We start from the raw sequence: 21,259 nt of genomic DNA on the forward strand, positions 1-21,259 counted from the left end.
CAATGGCTCAAGATATGGGTTCCCAGCTGAAGGAAAGATCCAAATTTTATATTGAGATAGTCGTTGGCATCAAAATACATTCAGAAAATTATATATACCGATGACCCCGTTCTCAAGTTTCTCTCCAGGGATCTCTCTAACCTTTGGAATCTAGCATCATTTAAAGATGACAAGGATGGAAATCTGAATACCTGAACTCCTGCAAGATATACTGTACTTCAGATGTTAAAATTTTCCCAAAATCTTTCATAGGAGTTGTGTACACAGTGTCGTTTGCTGCCATTTCTGGATAACATAATTTATCATTTGACATGTTTGTTCCATTAGCATAGACCAGGTTCCTGAAGAGCTTGTTGCCAATCCAAAAATGTTTTCCAGTCAGATTAACATTGCTAATGGAAATGCTCATGGATTAATGTGTTCCAAAGTGAAATGCCGCATTCATTAAACGTGAAAGTGAGGATAAAATAGGGGCAGAAACAAGGATGCCTTGTTTCCCTCCACTTTCTTTATAGATGAGCTAAAATATTAGATCAAGAACTGAAGACGAGTAAGCATAGGATAGATGTGGCAAAAATGAGAATTTGAGATCATTATTGAAAAATGGATACATTCTATGCCTGGAATCCAACTCAATTATTTTCCACAAATTTTCTTTGATTTAGAGGACATGATTGATCAATAATTCCCTGGTCACAGAAGACATTTAGACAAAAAAAAAAATACTGTAATTTCTTATTACACTATGTGATATTGAAATTCATCACATGTAACCCGAAAATAATTAACAAATTCTTACAAGGAAGGGTTTTGCAGGAACGCACTGGTGATGATGTTGTAATGTGAATCTACTTCTTGCAATGTCTGGCTTTATAATCTGCTCAGATGGACAACTCCACCAATGGAATTTCTCGTCATATCAGTCACATGTACAGTTGTTTGACATTATTGTAATAGAAGGTTGCAATTGCCTGCTGGCAATGTTATGTCTTTTGAATTTTGTCATATGTAGAGAGAAGAAGAACTGTGTAGATTATTTCCTTCCACATATCAGTCACATGTACAGCTTTTTGACATTATTGTAATAGAAGGTTGCAATTGCCTGCTGGCAATGTTATGTCTTTTGAATTTTGTCATATGTAGAGAGAAGAACCACATACCATCTATTCAAGGATGACTGCAACAATATTTATTTAAAACCTGCTAATCCTGCAAAATACTGACAATGACTTTGTTTCTCATGTGTTTTCTCTTATTGAGGTCTGCAATAGCTCTGCCCACCATCTGGACCACCAATCACAAGCCCTCAAACATGTTATATAAAATATTTAGAATAAGAAATATGCAAGTTGACAGAAGTTGAACTAACAGTGCTTAACAAAAGGAAATTTATGGAAAAAAAGAGTAATTTGATTGGTTGAACAGATTTGAATTAATCACTGGTTAGAAACTAAAAGTGGTAGCCCCAAAATTTGGTATTCATCCACTTGTTTCAACAGCTCGTAAGGTCTTCTGCAATAACGATATTCCCAACACCTTTTCTTTGTTTTTCATGCCTTCTCTTGCATAGAGACCTGCCAAATCCTCTGATCTAGCCAAAACAAATGTGACAACATTCATATTAGGCAGGCAATCTGTAACATCAGATTATATTTTCTTGAGAAAGATTTGGACATAAACATAGTATTAGTAAAATGATGTTATTGGTTGTGGAGGAGAAAATTAATCACAGTTTAATGTGAATACCTTGGCAATAGTTTCCTGCATGGCAGGAACTAAAAACAATTGTATGGAAAGTGTATTAAAAGGTGTTCAGTTATCAAGTGTTCTATTTGAGAAGGTGTTATACCTAGATTGAAGACTTCAAATTAGTTTTACATCCAACATTGACAAAAACTCCAAGAAAATTCTACCTGAGTTGAAGAAAGTGTGTTGATCTTTTGCTGAAGATCAGTATAGATGTCAACACTGCACTTGCCAGCAATCTATCATTATACTTTTTCTGTTCACTTTTGTTTTTCAAGCGAGTGTTGTGTTATGAACCACGATTCCAAATTTAGGTTCTTAATTTTGCTTCACATATGAAGTTCTGGATACTAGTGGTTTCTTTTGAAGCATTAATAATTTAATGGTGAAATGAAATACTACGGTTGAAGCATAAGTATCCATGGTTGATTTTCCAATTATATTAATGGAAAATATTGTGTTTTGTAGATTTTGGCTAAAGTTTGCAATCTTTTTTTCTTAGTGAGAAACGTAGGCCTGATAATTATACCTCTATAAATTGTTGCAAAAAATTCATACAAATATGATTTGTAGGGGAAACGATCCAGTAGCTGCCTAGGCTAATTTCGTGCACCTACAATTCTTAATCCATATGTCAAATTTTGCCAATCTTTTCGGTGAACCTCCATAGGTGAGTGAAGAGCTTAAAGCTAACCTTCCAGCTTTCCCACATTTACAGAGCTCTTTGTAGAACTTGTAGAGTGTGAGGTGGTCTAAAAGTGTCATTTTGAAACGTTCACCCAATACCCCCCACTAAAACCCTCCAATAGCTGTTATAGTACTTTTTGGACAAATTGACCAATCAGCAAATCAAGAAAACTAAAAAATGAAAAACAAAATGGCTATTGGTGTTCATGGTGATTTTTTTGGGCATGTTTGTGTGCAGGTACCGGTGTTTTTTGGGGCAGCAATTGGGAGGAAGGTAACTGTTAACGTGGCGGCCTTGCATACATGGGCGGCAACTAGCTCATTTCCCCTATTATGGAAAGGCTAATTTGAAATAGTATTCATGGGGGAAAACAACCTTCCCCCGTGGAATAAGATCCTTTGCATCAAACAGCCTCAAGCTGAGTTCAAGGTATGATGATTGTAACAAGATGTTTAGTAAATGGCTAATTGTTAGAGAGGACAACAATCTAGAGGTGATAGTTGCTCCTCCATTGAAAAAAATTCAACCATAGGACAATGAAAACAGATGAAAAATGTCACCCTAGAAACCATAAGCCTAAGCTAGAAATAAAAACTTGTATTGATTATTACATATTGGAAGGAGATTATATGGATTAAACAGGATCTCTCCTTTTAATTGGATTAGGCAGAATAATTCAAACAGATAACATCTACAACATCAGCTAGCAAAAGCAACAACGAAAGTTTAGAAATAGTTGCACTAAGCAGAACAAAGTTTGACAATCATTAAACAGTTTTGCAGCTGTATAAGCCAGCAAGCCAACACAGTGTCAAAGAAGACAAGAATAAAATCATAGAATAGGACAAAGCCACCCAAGTAAACAACAGTGTCACGGGAAAACTCAACAACCTAGCATGATAAGACCCACAAATTGCTGGAAATAACAGACGGATCATGAACAAGGATTACAAATGCCTAAAATTAGAACAACAAAACCCCAGCCAATTGGCATCTTCATAATGGCCAAAACAAATGAGGAACAAAACACACGGTAAAATAACCATCCACCCTATAGTCACAACATTTTTTCTGCTATAGAAACTAATTAATTTGTAAAATTCATATGATTACATAAGTAGAAATACTAGTATAAGTTCTAACATTTCATTGCAAGTTTGAGTATTCGGAGAATACAAAATAGCATGGCCTGTAATATGAGTTTCTCTACTTCTATTGAGATTACTACTCTGCAACAAGGAGATTCAAACCCAGGAAGTCAGTAATTCATTTGCTTTTGCTTTTTCAAGCTTTTGGGTTTTGACCTGCAGATATTTGCTAGGTTTTCTGTGACCTGGGGATTTAAAATAGAGGATGAAAGGGAGTTTACATATGATGAGGGAGAGAAAACAGGGCCAGAACATGGGGGAGATCTTTATGAGGAACGAAGTACCTATGGAAAAAGGGCAGCAACAATGTCCCATCAATGTACTGAAACAAAGGGCTAAAATCTACCCTGTTCTGGGTCAATTGCGCTGGATTTATCTCCCTGCAAATGCAACCCTCCTCAACAAGGGTCTCCCATTAATGCACTTCAATCCCTATACAGTATTGCCAGGTGAATGATCTTCGTCAAAATGAGCATTGCCAGCCATCTTCTGCTCTATTTCATGATGGGTTGGGTTGATGGTTGGACCCTTCTCTAGCCACTCCATATGCATCTGGTAGAGACCCTATTAGATTTGGAAATCTCACAGGACCAAAAAACAGAGGAAGAGACTAGAATCAAAATCTCACTATTAAATGCAGAATCAATAAGCAGAAGGCAATGAATGTTTTGAATTTTCTCCAAACTTATGACTAGCCCAGTATACTAGCTGGCGGAAAACCAAACTGTAAACCAGACAAAGAAAATCACATACCAGTGCCAGACAGGTTTGGGGTGAAAGCTCACATAATATAGCCTATCAGATAATTATATTGATGATAACTATTTTAGGATGTACTTGACACTATTTTTCATTACAGTTACAACTAGCCCAAGTGTGTGGGTATCTCTAATAATATGCAATTATTTAAAGAAAATTAAATACAAAACATTTTAGAACAAATAAAAGGTATATAGATTTGGGGCAGTCCCAAAGCCTTGTCACATCTCCAATGAACATGGAGTCCTCCCCATATGGAAAAACTGCTATCGCAAAATTAAACAAACAAACCTATCATCCATGATCGTGAGCATTAGGATTTTATATATATATAGTACAAGCTGATTTTTCTTCTTTTGCTTAATACAAACTAAAATTTTACTTGTTAAAAGCTCAATTGCCTTTAACCATTCCTTCATTCATATGGCATTCTCCTCCATGTTTAAACACCATGATACTTTTTCTCTATCAACCGTTTTGAAGAAATTTAGGAGTAACTAATAAAAAATAGAGTAAACTAGAATGCACAAATATTTATAATTTCTGAGATGTCTGAGATAAGTGCTATCAATATAATTTTATTTTCTAATTAGATATATATCAGAGTAAAATATGTTTCTTTATATTAGATAATTTGACATGAATATTATTATAATTTTCAATATAATTTTTTATTATAATCAACAGCCGGACAAAGGGACTAACCCTTACACAACCACAACATGAAGTGTCAAAGAGAACAACCGCACTAAAACAATGGTGTCGGATTTTATTATTAACAGCACATGAACAAAATAGGTGTTGTCAAAGACAAAATACAATATAAATAGCACACTAGCACTATGGTAGTGGCCCTCCTCAAGAGTAGGAGGGCCAGTCACTGATTGCTTGTGGGGAAGAGTGTGAGTTTGAAGAGCTATTTTCCTAAGTTGTTAGATAATTGTTCAGGCAATGTTGTCCCTAGGATCCCCACCACAACGGGGAGCAAGTATTGAAACTTCATTTGAGCATTTTCCAATAGATTGGCCAGGGTGCTGAGAAAGTTGAATATTGTCAGCTAAAACGTGGAACGGATCAGGAGTAGAAGGCAAAGAATGGTCCACATGGTTAGAGGGGGGCGCATCAATAAGAGAAGTGATATCCACATGGGTTACAGTAGAGGTATCACCCAAATTTGTAGCAGGAGCATGACCCATATTTGCAGTAGGAGAGTGACTTGAATTTGCAGCATGAGCTTCATCCACATCGTCATCCTTTGAGAAGTCCTCAGAGGTAGAATCAAAGAGATAATAAAAAGCTCAAACAGTTAAATGATCATTATTTGCATCCTTCCCCCAAGTAGCAGCACCTTTACAATGCAATAGAGAAAAATTTGTAACCATATGACGAGTAGAGAAGCATCGTTGACATCAAAAGGAAAGGCCCTCATACACTAACTATTGATTACAAGGCCTCTTTCTAACCATGAACACCATCTCCCCCATAAGTGGTGTAGACATATCCACGTCAGCCAAAATGCATGCGAAAGTAGTGGCTAATACAATTTCATCCTCCTGCAAAAATGGCCAATACAGTTTCTAATGGTCTCAAAGAAAAAAAATGGAGTGGAAGATTAGGAAGCAAACCCACAATGAGTGCACACTGAGTGTTCAGTAAGAGGCTTGAAGGAGACTATCTAGGGTTTGGCAGAAAGAGAGTAATAATTCCCCAAACCTACAACTTGCTCAACACCAAATCACAGTCTTTAGAAGAGAAAAATGTAGCGGTAGAAAACCTTTTTGCACGAGGCAAAAGCTCAATGTTACTAGAGACTAAGGAACACTAAGAACTTGTTACCAACAATGCATATCCAAAAGAGAGGGTAAAAGACCTACGAATCTATAGACCAACCCACGTCATTGGTATAAATCCACATTAACCACCACATCCAGGCCTCACCACCATAGGGTATGTCTTGCACTAACAATAGGTCAAGATTTCATCTTTGGAGGAATAGCGGCAACAAATTTGGCAACATGGGCATAGCTCCATCTACCACCACCAGTAAATTTCGTTCCTTTTACAACCGATTTTCCCGAGTCTAATTTATCATTCAACATACTCAAGGAATACAATTACTATTTTGTTTCATAGGAAAACAGTTATGTCATTCATGTTCATGTGATTAAGATTTACCATTTAATGATTTAAATCAGTTAAACAAAATTTCTTATCTAAATACTAGAAGTACCATCAAATGAAATAACTACAAAAATTAAAAACCACTTACCTTGGAAAACTGGGTTCGAATCAAACTAGGGATGCTTCTACAACCACCCAGGTTAGTCCACAAATACACTATAACATTTTCATCTAAAAATGATAATTACAACCAAATATTTCCATTACTTCTAAATTAGGGCATCACATACCACTGTATCAATTAGGGCATCATTTCCCACGGATTCAATTAGGGCTTCCATGACGATGGATACAATTTAGGGCTTCCGCAACCACGGATTCAACTAGGGCTTTCAATACCACGGATTCAACTAGGGCTTATGATACCACGAATTCAATTAGGGCTTCCAATACCACTATATCTTTTGGGGTTCTAGCTGTCACACAATCAATTAGGGCTTCGGATTTCTTTTCCTTCCGATTGCTTATCTGTGACAGTTTCACAAGATTGGATAAGTACTTATATTCAATATTCATATAAATGAAAACAATTCACAAATCAATCCAGGTGTAAAATAATGATAACAATGAATTTAACTTTCGATCCTACCCTTTCATAATAAAAATGATAATACCTGTTTTTGATAAACAATCGAATGCATAGCTTACTTTTGTTTGACTCATATCCGACATCTTGAGAGAGGTGAAACATTGTCAGGTGCTTTACCACCCAACCTCGGACCACAATATATCCCCACACGATCTCCAATGAGAAAGGTCCTCCCTACCCAGAATTGACAGGGAACATCTTACCATCCACTGGGCTTCCTGGTAATTAACTCATCATACAACTTGGTAGTAGAAGTTCTCCATAATAGGAATATGCATGAGCTATTAATTGATTCATATTAATTGATAAATATTGAAATGTCACAGCTATTACGGATTCAATTATCATAGATTCCTCTTTTTCACCTCACCACCCTTTTTCTTGGCTACACAGCCGGGTGAGTTCCAAGTATTATGAAATTCTCAAATTAACCGATTTTGCCAATTATACATGTATCCAACATTTCCCAAACTATGTTCATACAAAATGATTAACATATACAAAATTGAGTACTTTTCTAGGAAATGCCAGCACCATCAAATGTTTTTGAAAAGATTCTGGAGGGCATTTAAATTATTGTTTCCAAATTGGAAATAATGAAATCAGGCACTCATATAATATTTTCATAACCTAGTTCCACACGAAAAAGCCTAACCAGATCCAAAGAAGTTAGAAGACATTAGCACAAACTTATTGATTGACAGGTGCAACATTATGATAGAAGATCTTATATTCAAAAGAATTTCATTTGGTGACATTCGGTTATTCTTGAGGAAGAAAATATAAACAATATGTTCACAGTCAGCTAGCTTTCATTATCACAATATTGTTCTGTGAAGTGACCAAGAATACAGATTTAAGATAATACAAACATTAATATGACAGTATAGACAGCCTAACTATTCTTGCGTGAAGATTCTTGAGTTAGGGACAGAGCCGACTATGAAAAACCAGTAAAAACGAATGAAAATGAATAAAGATGTTTAAGATGCCACCTTACTTGAATCATAGCTCACTATATCCTAGCGTAATGGCTTTCTTCAGAACTCCACTGAAAACAATTGACAATGGTAATGCAAAAATGTAAGAATCTCTGATATTAATAGCTTCGTAACAGAGCAGAGTAAGAGATGTTTTGCGGAGAAAGAGTAGAGTCGGATATCAGTCCCTTCTGTTTGATCTGCGACCCCCGACAGGGATTAAGGTAGTATGCCGGTGAATGATTGTGAGTAGAGAACAAGTATCGGTTAACAAACTCATAATATTGAGAGCTATCGCTAGCCAGCAGCAATTATTATGGAAAATAGAAGTATATATCGTTTTTCGAGTATGAACTTAATTAAAAGAAAAGCTTGTCTATACAACTCCCTACAGTTACAAGAACCCATATGAATGAGAGTTGATGGAAAGTATCCCCAATATGATTTAAAATGATCTCTTAAATGGAAGGAGCTCGACTCTTCAACTCCCTTCAGTTACAAGAAAACCCCTTCGGAAACCCAAGATGACCATTTGGGTTCCAAATATTAAATTGACTAAGAAGAAAGAAAAGGATAAGAAGTTGGAAAGAATACAATTATTATAATTTGAAGTTTATAATAATGCAAAATTATTATAATTTCGAACATTATTATAATGCACAATTGTCAATTATTAAGAAAACAATGCAACAAAAGATAATTTAAAATCCTTTAATATATGTTTAATATTTTATCCCAATTATTTTAATTAAATTATTAAATAACTCATGCAAGTCCCGCAGATGTATTCTGGCTAGGTCCTTTAGCCGTCTGTCCAGTGATGGTGATGCCCTGCCTAATTCTTTTCTGACAATGCTTTCACCCCTTCGACATGCTTCTTGCAAAGAAATTCTTCGTAATTAAATTATATATATTTTAATCATAAATAATCATAACAATTAACATTTCATCTTAATTCCATGAATTCACGATTAACGATCAACTAACATGTCATCTTCACTTGAAATCATAACAACCAACTTACCATTTTGCCAAATTATATCAGATTAAACTACCAACTGACTTCATGCGAACCTTAATGGCTATATTTCATGCTAGGTCAAAAATTGGGATGTAACACCATTGCACCACAGATGTAGAGCTAGAGAATTGTACAGATTCAAGTACTGCCGCCAACTCCATCTACCACCACCAGCAAATTTTGTTCCTTTTTTTTTCAGGTGGGTGAGGGGGAGTAGGAGAAACCCACCATTAATAGCCTTAAGAGGCAGAAACCCCTCCACCTCTAGCACTAGGAACAACAATACCAACCTCCAACCCAAGAAGAGAAGAGGTTGATGGATTAGAAATCTTTTGCCTTCCATTGTCCATCAAGGACGACAACAACCCATTGCACCACAAATGTAGAGCTAGAGAATTGCACAGATTCAAGTACTGCCACAAGAACCACCTGCTCAAGGGAAACACTCAATGTCGAGGGCTCAAATTCAAAAGTGGGAGATTGACCCATGCATGATTCAAAGTACAACAGAGTCATTGGAGACATTGCGGAGCTAGTTAAAACAAAGCAAAGAGCCTAACCATAATGGTTTATCTTCTATATATTATTATAATTAATAAGACAAAATTATTATAGCCATGAAATTTTTAAAATTCATAATAATGATGATAAAAAATCTAATTGAATTATTAAAACTTAAATAAAAAAGATTTTTTTTAAATTAAATGAAAACATCATCACCATTATTACTCCGCTTATCAAATAGATTAATACAAACATTTTTGGGACTTCATAATAATAATTAAATAACTTAATCTATCCAAACAATATAAAAAATTATTTGAATTCTCATAAACAAAAATAAGACTTTTAATTGTGATATTTCCTAAAACCAATTAACATCAAGAGTTTTAATAATTATATATATATAAAAAGTGACATTTAATGCTGTGATTAACTAGCCAAAACACATTATGGTTTGAGTACTCATTAAAAAAAAGGTGAGATTTGATCTCTCTTAAAACTGATTACCCTCAAAAAAAAAAAAATTAATTATTAGATATAAACTATTATAGAATTATAGAATACATCATAGTAATTACATCTACACAAGATATACATCAAAATGAAACATCATACTAGAACTGTTAGGTAACACAAAACATAGTTGTCTAGTAGACTACTATAACATCTTCACATCCTGTAATTATCAGGTAACCCCTTCCCACCCATGTTGTCCATCCTAATAGCTTGCTATCTTCCTAAACATGATCCCCATATGGATGAGACACCTCCTTGGCAACTAGTCCATTGGATCATGGGATCATAGCAAGTGGAACATCATACTAGAACTATAAAGTAACACAAAATATAGTGTCTAGTAGAGTACTATAACATCATCAAGTCTTGTGATTCTCAGGTATCCCCTTCCCTTCCACCCATGTTGTCCACCCCAATAGGTCATCCATCCAACATAACTCCCTATCTTCCTGAACATCCCTGTATGGATGGGGCACCTCCTCAGCAACTGGTGCATTGGGTCTTAGGATCATAGCAAGAGGAACAACTGGCATTGTTGCATCTAGTACAACAGCTACTAATACTGGTTCTACTAGTATTGTTGTGTCTCTTTGACATTGACTTTTCAGTTCCACCATGAAATTTTTCAGTGCAATCTCAAATCAAGACATTTCGACGTATCTTATGGTCCAAGTAAAACCATGGGAGATCTCCCACTTGAAAACTTTGATCGTCCCATCTTGTAGGAGGTCCTCAAAAAATTTCTTAGTTGATCTGATGGTAACTGAGACCTGCACATCAATATTGTGAAAAATGAGTCTCCTATAAGAGTTCTACCCCTGCTACTAAAGACACTGAGATTTCTGAATTTTGAAATGAACCAAAAAAATAATTCAACAAGAAGGCATATAAGAGTTCTACCCCTGCTACAAAAGACACTGGCATTTCTAAATTTCAAAATGAGCCAAAAAAAAATTCAACAAAAAGGCTAGATCAAAAGATACTGATATTCTTCCTAAGGTTCTAGATACAATCAAACATAATCTGTAGAATGTTTACATTACCGTTAACCTCAGACCAAAGCTATTCTAGAATTCTTTGGCAAATAAGAAGTCAAGGAATAGATGATGCATAATTTTGGGGGTTCTAAAGAATATACAAGTGCTATGCCCCAAAAGGTTACCCCGTTCCATTCAAAGACTTTTTGCTCCATAATTAGCATTCCAACAAGAATTTATGTGTTTGAAATTTTCTTCATTGGCAGTTAGAAGTATATGTTTTTTGCCTTCACTATTAGTTTACGGAGGGAAAGGAAATTGCATGCATTTTTTTAAAATGTATTAAGTTCTCCAATGGCCTTGTGGAATGTCATATTTCTGACTGATTTCTTCCCAACCCATCAAATTCCCATCTTTAACTATGTTTGCTTATCTCTTTATCTTCTTCTTTGCCCACATTTTGGCAGAGCAACCTTGAACTAAAGTCATATGCTTATCCTTATGCTTTAAGCACCATATTGATCTTTCACCACCACATGTCTTATTCCTATTAGTAATGACCTTGTCATTTGTTATAAACTCTCATCATCTCCCAGCTTTTCCACATTGATTTGAAAAGTTGAACCGGGCATCTTAACAAGAAAGCTTCTAGCAATTAGATGACATAAATGTAAGTTCTTCCAAAAGGGCCCTTTATAAGGAATAGATTTGCTAATGTTGTTTCAAACCAAGACTTTCCAAGGTTCCTACCCCCATAGAGATTTGAAGATCCATTTGGCAAACCATTTCATTCCATGATGTGTAAAGATCTTTCAGCCCTAGACCTCCTTTATTCTTCCCCATCTTACACCAGCTCCAGCTCACCCCATGTCTCTTCTTGTTGAGCGTACCATCAAACCAATGATTTTGACGAGTCTAACGGTGGACGCAGTTCTGTTCGGCCTAATTTCACCATCAGTCTAGAAGACAAATACGTCCAATCTGCCTTTTGCCTTCTATTACAGGTTAAAGGTATTGATCTTCATCCTGATTCTGTCTATGCCACAACTGGAGGACAATATATCTATAGATTATTGAATATAGTATTTCCTCCCTCTAATTTTCCCACTAGGGTAAGTTACCCAAAAGGTAACTCCAATATTTGAGATCATGGAAGACACATCAATCATGAAGGATTTGACCTTGAATTCCAAGTTATTGAAAAAATTATTGCACATTCACAGCCTAGATTTCAAGAATTACGTACACCACCCCGTACTTTGTGGTCTACTAAACCATGTGTGCGAAGTAGATGAGTTTCTAGTATAAACCTTCAAGCACTACCAGATGAGACCCTATTTGAACAAAAATCACAGTCCACTAATGGAAGACCCAATCTATCTACAAGGTCATATTCTCTATCATGAAACCTTCCAAGAACCTTTAACAAGCCATATATGGACTATAATCCTAAAGAAGAGTTAGGGTCATCCAATCAACTTTCAATTTATAAGCAACTTTCAGTTTACCCCTATCCTTCAAAAGCTTCCTTAGCTACATTGTATGATTTCAGTAGCAATCTTGAGCTAATGAATAGGCTAGCCCCACAGGTCAGTTGAAAGTTAGCCTTGACTCCTAAGGAAGAAGAGAAAAAACAAGGAAAAGGAAAAGGAATAATAATTACCAAGATGGAAGAAAAATATGGTATGATAAAAGAACAACTCCCTAGAGCCAATAATGAAAAGAAAAGCATCTATAAACTTAAATGAAGCGTAAAGAAAAAGTAGTAGTTGTCGATGAACCAGGTTGATGGCCTACACCTAAAACCTTTACAGTAGTAAATCCAAACAAAATTGTGGGTAAATATGAGGCCAGACTTCATGTGGATCTAGGAGAAAAACAAAAAAAATCAGAAGCTCAAGTAAATTGGAAGGCACAGTGTCAAGACAATTTAGATGATATGGTTGTAGATATATGAAATACTAGAAGCACATGTTTAGACAACTAGGCTAGACTAGATACAATGTCTTCTACTCAAGATAGTATCAACTCTTTAGTCTCAAAAACAGAAAAACAGACTACTTCTCTTATGAATAGAGCACCAAGATGTAAGAGTATAATATCTACTCTCTCAAATCAAGATGATTATTTGACGCAAATATATTAAATCAATAGAGCTTTGAGGTTTTCTAGAAGGAGAGAAGTAGATGAACAAAAGGCTCTCATAAATACCATAGCCAACACGCTAGACAAAATTCGGCTAGTTGTTAAAAACCTTAGAAAACATCAAACTGGCCAAGATAGCTCATCTAAAGAAGAGGAAAATAAAAGCCAGGTTCCTGAACCAAAACCCAAAAAGATAGTAATGTTAAAAAGTTCTAGAATGAAGACAATTGAAAAAGAAGTTGTTGAATGTTCTTCTCGTAGAGCCAAAACTTTTTCTAAAATAATTCTTCCAAAAGTTTAAATAACATGGCTTGGCTACGAAAGAAGATGAAATTAGGCATTGGTTTCAAGAGCAAAATATTGAGGAAGAACAACCTGAACCTGTTTATATGGATGAGCCTAGTTGTGTAAATAAAGAATTAGAAGTTCGGCATTGGTTTCAAGAGCAAAATATTGAGGAAGAACAACCTGAACCTGTTTATATGGATGAGCCTAGTTGTGTAAATAAAGAATTAGAAGATGGAACTTCAATTGTAAATAGTTTTGAAATATCTATCAGTGATTCAGACACAAAAACTTATGTACATAATTCAATAGATGATCTAGAAGAATTAGATTTGGATTTTTCAGGATATAATCAGTTGCAAACTAAAGAACCATGGGAATCTATCAAGCAGATTGACATAGATATAGAAATTAAAGATGGTCTAACAGAAAACTCTAAGCCGAAACAAATGAAACCTTATTGTGCGAGTGGGCATATCCTAAATATTGATTAGATTGTTGAACCCTATGATGTTTGTATGTGGGCAGATACCCTTGAGAATATGTTTGATAGAACTAGTGTTACCTGGACTGAACATGATAAGCATTTAGATTATTATCAGGACAATCAAGGAATTGGTGGAATAATTTGCGAAATTCTGGACTGATAACCTCCCAAAATGAAGATTATGCATATGTAAGAAAAAGAGATAGGGGAAAGAAAGATATATTTGCTGAAAGCTTTGAGAGTTTTAAGCTTTTGTTAATTGATCATTTTTGTGGAGAAATTAAAATCAAGAACTAGAAGCGAACAAAATGTTGCAGTCGTGAGGATTATGAATTTAGCAAAATTTCGTGATTATAATCTAGTGTTTGAAAAATATATGATTGCAGCAAACAAGACACATGATTTGACAACAAAGCAATGTATTTGAGTTGTCTGCCTTGTAGACTTAGAAAATGGGCAAAAGATTATATCATTAGGAATGAACACCTAACAGTAGCACAACCTACATTTGTAGAATTAAAGAGATTTATTAGTTATAAATTAGGAAAAAAATGGCTGTTAGGAGTTCTACTAGTTTAATGAACCTTAAGATAGAAATGTAATACATATAGCTATGGATTTAATCAATTTTATCAATAAAACCGTATTGTTATTTCCTAGTTAATTAATATAAATTATTATGACTTGAGCTAGACGCTATAATCAATAATCACTTATAAACTAGGAAGAAGGAACCATACCATATAACTAATAAATATCAATAAACTAAGATGTAATGTCCCCAATTTTGCTAGCATCAGAGTTTCAAGGATTAGCCTATTATTGTGATCCTCATAGGCTAATTATTGTGGATAGAGAGTCTTCTGAGGCAATGGCTTGGCTTGGGAGGTTCTTGTCTTCTCCACAATTCAATAAGCTACAGGTTGGTCTTCGTTTGGCTCAAATTAGACTTCATTCGGGCTTTGATTTGTGTACTTACTATTTGTGGTAAGTTGGGCGTTGATTGAGATGGACCCTTTCTATTTTTGGAGAGTGCATTTGGTTACATGGAGAAATAATAGGGATGATTCCTATTTCAGACGGCATATTTAAAGGATGAGTATTTTGGGAGTTACTATATTTTTAGTGGTTAAATTATTATTAAATCATTAAATGACTTATTATAAAGTTATAATCTAACTTTATAATTTCACTTAAGTTGAGAGTTGAGTCATCATTGGAAAGGGGCATTTATTATATGTATGCCTAAGCCAAGTATTAAATATTTAAAGTGATGTTGTGTTGGAAAGTTTCAAGAGCCGAGTTCTTTCGGGAAACTTTCTCAGTTTATATAGTTGAGTTCTTTTGGAAACTTTTATCAACAAAGCATTATAAATATGAGCTCATTTTATTGGAAAAAGCACACTCGATAATTTATTTGCTTTGTTACCTTTGTGGTTTTTTCTAAGTTCTGAGTTTTGTGCCCTTGTTGAAGTATAAGGGTTTGAATTATGAGTTGTTACATTGGATCTACAGCTTAAGTATTTTAGATTCAAACCTGAAATTTTATTCTGGGGTTGCTTTCAAACAGTTGCTGAGGTAAAACTATTTTCTATCTTCTCCTACTGTTCTCATTGTGTCTAAGGAGGAATATGCTTTCATTGATTGTTGAACGAATTGGAAGTAATTTGTTGGCTGACGATTCTCTTGAAGATCTGAGAATTATATCTGAACTCATTGTGCATTTGAAGATTATTTCTCTTCCTAGCAGCGATTTGTTTTAATTCAGTGATATCTATCATTGGGTGGCTGCAATTGTATTAAACAGATCCGAATTGGTATCTGCAACTGAGTATTAAGCATCTGCAATTTTGTGTGGGTTGGCATTTGGTGTTATAGAGCTGGCTTCTCCATATTATAAGGCCTGTGTTTGATAGAATGTGGCCTGCGATTTCCCATTAAGGCTGACGTCTGATGCTTTTAATCAGCATTGGAGGTTGTTGAGGGTTTTAATAAAAATATTGCCCAGTATTTAAGGAGAGTGCTGCAACATTTCACAGCTGCATTTTCATTTGGGAAGAATTTGCAATGTGTATGGACTAGCGTCTAAACTTGGGAGTGAATTTCTACTGATAACAGGTTCCCATTTAATTGTTTGCTCATTTCAAATCATATAGTGTTGGTAGTAGTTTGTTTTGCATTTGTTTTTCCAAGCATATCATTGGAGGATCAGATAGAATAGCTACATTGGGTGTGACAAATAGAATTCAGGTTCCTTCGTTATTGGGAATTGAATTTAATTTTGCACAAACTTTAACATATTATGTTCGACAAATAAAATTCTGGAAATTCATTTTGCAAAAGTTAACAGTTCTAAATCAATTCCAATATTCTAAAATTTATTCTATGGGTTTAAAATGCAAAGCAACAAATTCAATCACTAGAGGTTGTTCGCCAAGTGTTTGACAAAATGTCAAACCTAGCTTAGTTTTGATTTGGGACCATCAAGGGTTATTACATAATATGTGATGATAATATAAGTAAACTATATTAATAAATTTAAAATTATTCACTTTAATTCACCAATATAAATTGGCACAGAACATTACGGTGAACCTTGTAAGGGTCTGATGGAGCAAGACCACATATATATTAAATAAACTTTAACAAAGGAGCAATATTGATCACGAATAATTCCAAAAGCGGGGGCTCACCACTGACATCGAACACGAAAGGACATCGAGCATTTATAAATAAGTTCACAAGAGCCAAACAAAGTTATCCAACCCACTAGTTGAACATGTCAAACATGACTTCATTACACTACGATACATGTGAAGGCAACGTTCACCACCCAAAATAACATAGCGGGACCCTCGAAAAGATAGTATACATGGTACCAACACACCTAAAGGGACAATCCAATTATATGTTGATTCTATGCAACTTAGTTGCAGATCAAACACAAGAAAAAAGCAATAATCTTAGGGAACAAGAGGCATCGGGCACTAAACCAATAAAGTTTAGCATCATTAATAATTATTTTGTAATATTGAATTTCTATGTTTTATATTATAATCGAAACATATGTTGTACTAACAACTTTATATAAGGGAATACATAAATATGTATACATAGAACATTATGAATATCTTCAAATAGAGATGTGATATAAATGATGTTTCTTAGACAATTGATATTTTGTAAGGAAATTAATATAATGAGGGAAGATTTGATCGATTAATGTCTATATGAGAGGTTGGACATCTCCATTTGTCCGACATGATCCATATGATCTCTATAATATCGGTATGAGAGATTAGTGAGATCTCCATTTGACCAATATGCCTAAGAATTAAGGAATCTCTATAACATTGGTATGCAAGATCAATGATCTCCATCTGATTGATGTGCCTAAGATTGCCATCATCTCTATAATGTTGGTATGTGAGATAAATGTAAGCTCCATCTCACCAACATGCTTAAGACTAAGGAATCTCTATAATGAAGTTATGTGAGATTCATAATCTCCATCTGACCGACATGCCTAAGATTATCACCATCTCTATAATGTCGGTATGTAAGCATCTAATCAACATGCCTAAGATTAACATTGCCAAAAAATTCTAATGTCAACATATGCATGTGTGAACCTTAAGGAGCGCACTCTAGAGAAGATGGTGGAGTAACTAAGGGTTAGGAAACCCGATCTAGAGATGTCTTTAAGGGTATCATTAATATAGAAGGGTAGAATAGTATGTTTGGAATTATTATTATTCTTAAATTTTGACCTCTATTTTGTAGGTATTATTGTCCCAATCTCACCCTAAACAGCGGAGATATTACAGTGGTATCAGAGCATAATCCTGCCATCCTATGGAATTTTGGTTAGTTTACACATCTAAGGAACAATGGCCAAACAACTAGCCCAAGAACTAAGAAGCTTTATGGAACAAATTAATGAAAGAATTGAAAACTACAATAAAATACTACCTGAAGTTTAGTTCCACAAGATACCTTTCCTTCGTTCATTCCAAGGGGAGAACCTGATGTAGAAGAAGAAATAACCACAAACAGTGTGGAAGAAATTGCACAAATGTATGCGAACTTGGATCCAAACATTCAACAATTTATTTTCTTTGAAGAATGCTACAAAACAAAAATCATAGAAAATAAAAAGAAAAATCATGTAGATGAAGACCCTCATGAGAAAGTAAATAAAGTAAAACTACTATGTTTTGATGGGTCAAGAGAGGAAACTGCTCAATCATGGATCCAAAAAATTAGACACATCTATCATTCATTCCTACGGCCGAAGAAGGTGCTATTAAGTTTGTTATATTTCATTTAAGACAATCAGCCCACAAATGGTGGCATTATGGAAAAAATCCCCTAGGACATAAAAAAATACCACCTATAGCAAATTCACTCAAAGGTTGATTAGTAGATTTGATCAAAGAGACCCTGAACAATACTTCCAAGAGCTAACTCACCTCAAACAATCAGGGACAATGGAAGAATTTTCTAATCAGTTTCAAGACCTATCAATAATGGTTCCAAATCTATCTTAGAGCTAACTCACTCATCTACTTATAGGACTCAAAGATTCCATTAAATGTCATCTAAAACCCCTTAAACCCCAAAACTTGGAGGAAGCCATTAGGAAGGCAAAAAAGATTATCTAATATATCACCGGAAAAATCCAAGAACAACACATCCAAAACATATTATCAGAATGAAGGATCAAGAAGACTTTGTCAGGAAAGACCATATTACATGTGAAAAGAACCTTGGAGCAAAGAGCATCGATGTCAAAAAAGGGAGTTAATCGAGCAAAAATATGTTTTCAGTGCAAGAAGCCATGGAAGCATGGCCATCAATGTAAAAGAGGACAAATGAATGAAATAGAGGAGACCTATGATGACGAAAATCCTAGTGAGACAGAGGTCACTTAGGAATGTGTCATCTAAGAATAGGAACCAAATGATCGTTACTCTAATGTATGAGGGTATTTATTATTTGCTTGAGGACAAGCAAATTTGGGAAGGAAGGACTGTAATGAACCTTAATTAAGATTAAAAATGTAATACATATAGCTATGGATTTAATCAATTTTATCAATAAAACTACATTGTGATTAACTAGTGAATTAATATAAATTATTGTAACTCAAGTTTGACACTATAATCAATAATCACTTATAAAATAGGAAGGAACTATGTCGAATAACTAATTAATATCAACAAACTAATATGTGATGATAACATAAATAAACTATATTAGTAAATTAATTACTTTAATTAACCAATGTAAATTGGCATGGAACATTACGACGAACCTTGTAAGGGTTGCGATGGGGCAAGACCACATATATATTAAATAAACTTTTTAAAAGGAGGGATATTGATCACAAAGAATTCCAAAAGTGGGAACCCACCATTGACATCGAATGCAGAAGGACATCAGGCATTTGAAATAAGTTAACAAGAGCCAAACAATATTATCCAACCAACTAGCTGAACACGTTAGACATGACTTTGTTACACTGCGATACATGTGAAGGCAATGTTCACCACCCAAACATCAACCCGAAATAACATAGCGGTACCCTCAAAAAGAGAGTATGCATGGTACCCAGCACACCTAAAGGGACAGCCCAATTATATGGTAATTCTATGCGATTTAGTTGCAGATCGAGCACAAGAAAAAGACAATTTTCTTAAGGAGCAAAAGGCATCGTGCACTAAACCAACAAAGGCAAGTATAAGGTATATGTCATCATTAATAATTATTTTGTAATATTCAATTTCTATGTTTTATATTATAATCAACACATATGTTGTAATAACAACTTTATATAGGGTAATACATGAATATGTATATATAAAACATTATGAATATCTTAGAATAGAGATGTGATATAAATGATGTTCTTAGATAGAGAAATAATATTTTGTAATGAGATTAATATAATGAGGCAATATTTGATCTATTAGTGTGAGTATGAGAGGTTGGACATCTACATTTGTCTGACACAATCCATATGATCTCTTATAATATCGGTACGAGAGATTAGTGAGATCTCGATCTGACCGATGTGCCTGAGAATTAAGGAAACTCTATAATGTTGCTATGCAAGATCAACGATCTCCATCTGACTGACGTGTCTAAGATTTTCATCATCTCTATAATGTTGGTATTGAGATAAGTGTAATCTCCATCTAACCAACATGCTTGAGACTAAGGAATCTCTATAATGAAGGTATGTGAGATTAATAAAATCCATCTAACCAACATGCCTAGGATTATCACCATCTCTATAATGCTGGTATGTCAGATTGAAATAATCTCCATTTGACCCACATGCCTAAGATTGATGGCCAAAATTATTACATCCAATTTTCTGCTCAATTTTTAAACAGCTCATATAGTTGTTGTGCTTTTCATGTGAAATCAGTTAATAGTTAACATTGGGTATGATCATGTGAAATAGATAGATGGTTAGTCGTTAGAATTTCATGTGATGATGACATGTTAGTTATCAATTAAGATGATGTTATATTACTACATTGAAATATTGGGAAATTGGTTATTCTTTCATGAGAAGCAAACTGGTAGTTAGTTGTTATGATTATGATGAATAGCTTGTGAAAAGAATTTTGAATATTTGAAGAATATGATATTAATGTGGAGGATTTCTTCTTGCAAGAGCATGTAGAAGGGGGAAAGCATAACCGAGAAAGAAGGTAGGCGAGGGACACCACTTCATCTAGGAGTCGAGAGGTATGATACCTAACCACCAAGGCTAAGGGATAAAACAACTAGCCAAGCAAGAGTATGTTAAGGACAACAATGAGCTACCCGGTCAATAATTGTGCACTAATAAGAAAACACTAAGCATTTAATTAAATTGTAATACCTTTTGTTTTGTGATGATCCCAGAACTTCATGTGATGTTGTCATGCCTTAGTACATTAGCGTCATTATCATTTACCTATATATATGTATATGTGTGTGTGTGTGTGTGTGTATATATATGTACATGTATGTATGTATGTATGCATGCATGGATTAGACGAATGTATGTGTCCACATTATATATAACATATATGTTAAATACGTAGTTAAAATACCACGTATACATACATGTGTGTACATACATACGCAAGCATAAATAGGTGGCAAATGATACTAGTGTACTAAGTAATAATTCTTGGCAATAGTTTTTTTTTTCTCTTTGAGCGGCCACATTTC

General features: G+C 34.6%; 1 long non-coding RNA gene across 6 annotated transcripts in view; it reads right to left on the reverse strand.

The window, feature by feature from the left end:
• Positions 1–564: 564 nt before the first annotated feature.
• Positions 565–21,259, reverse strand: part of LOC149557895 (uncharacterized) — an 88,535-nt gene continuing 67,840 nt past the window's right edge. For 2 of the 6 annotated variants that reach the window (XR_016364935.1, XR_016364940.1), the window contains one exon: positions 565–1,284. This is a non-coding gene — a long non-coding RNA (uncharacterized LOC149557895). Of the gene's footprint in view, positions 1,592–10,119; positions 10,903–21,259 lie in introns of those variants that run through there. The other 4 variants (XR_016364932.1, XR_016364930.1, XR_016364934.1 and 1 more) reach the window with 3 other exon arrangements.

This window comes from Cupressus sempervirens, chromosome 5, assembly GCF_028749045.1.
Source record: "Cupressus sempervirens isolate cs-2001-9-10 chromosome 5, ASM2874904v1, whole genome shotgun sequence".
In the NCBI taxonomy this organism is placed as follows: Eukaryota; Viridiplantae; Streptophyta; class Pinopsida; order Cupressales; family Cupressaceae; genus Cupressus; species Cupressus sempervirens.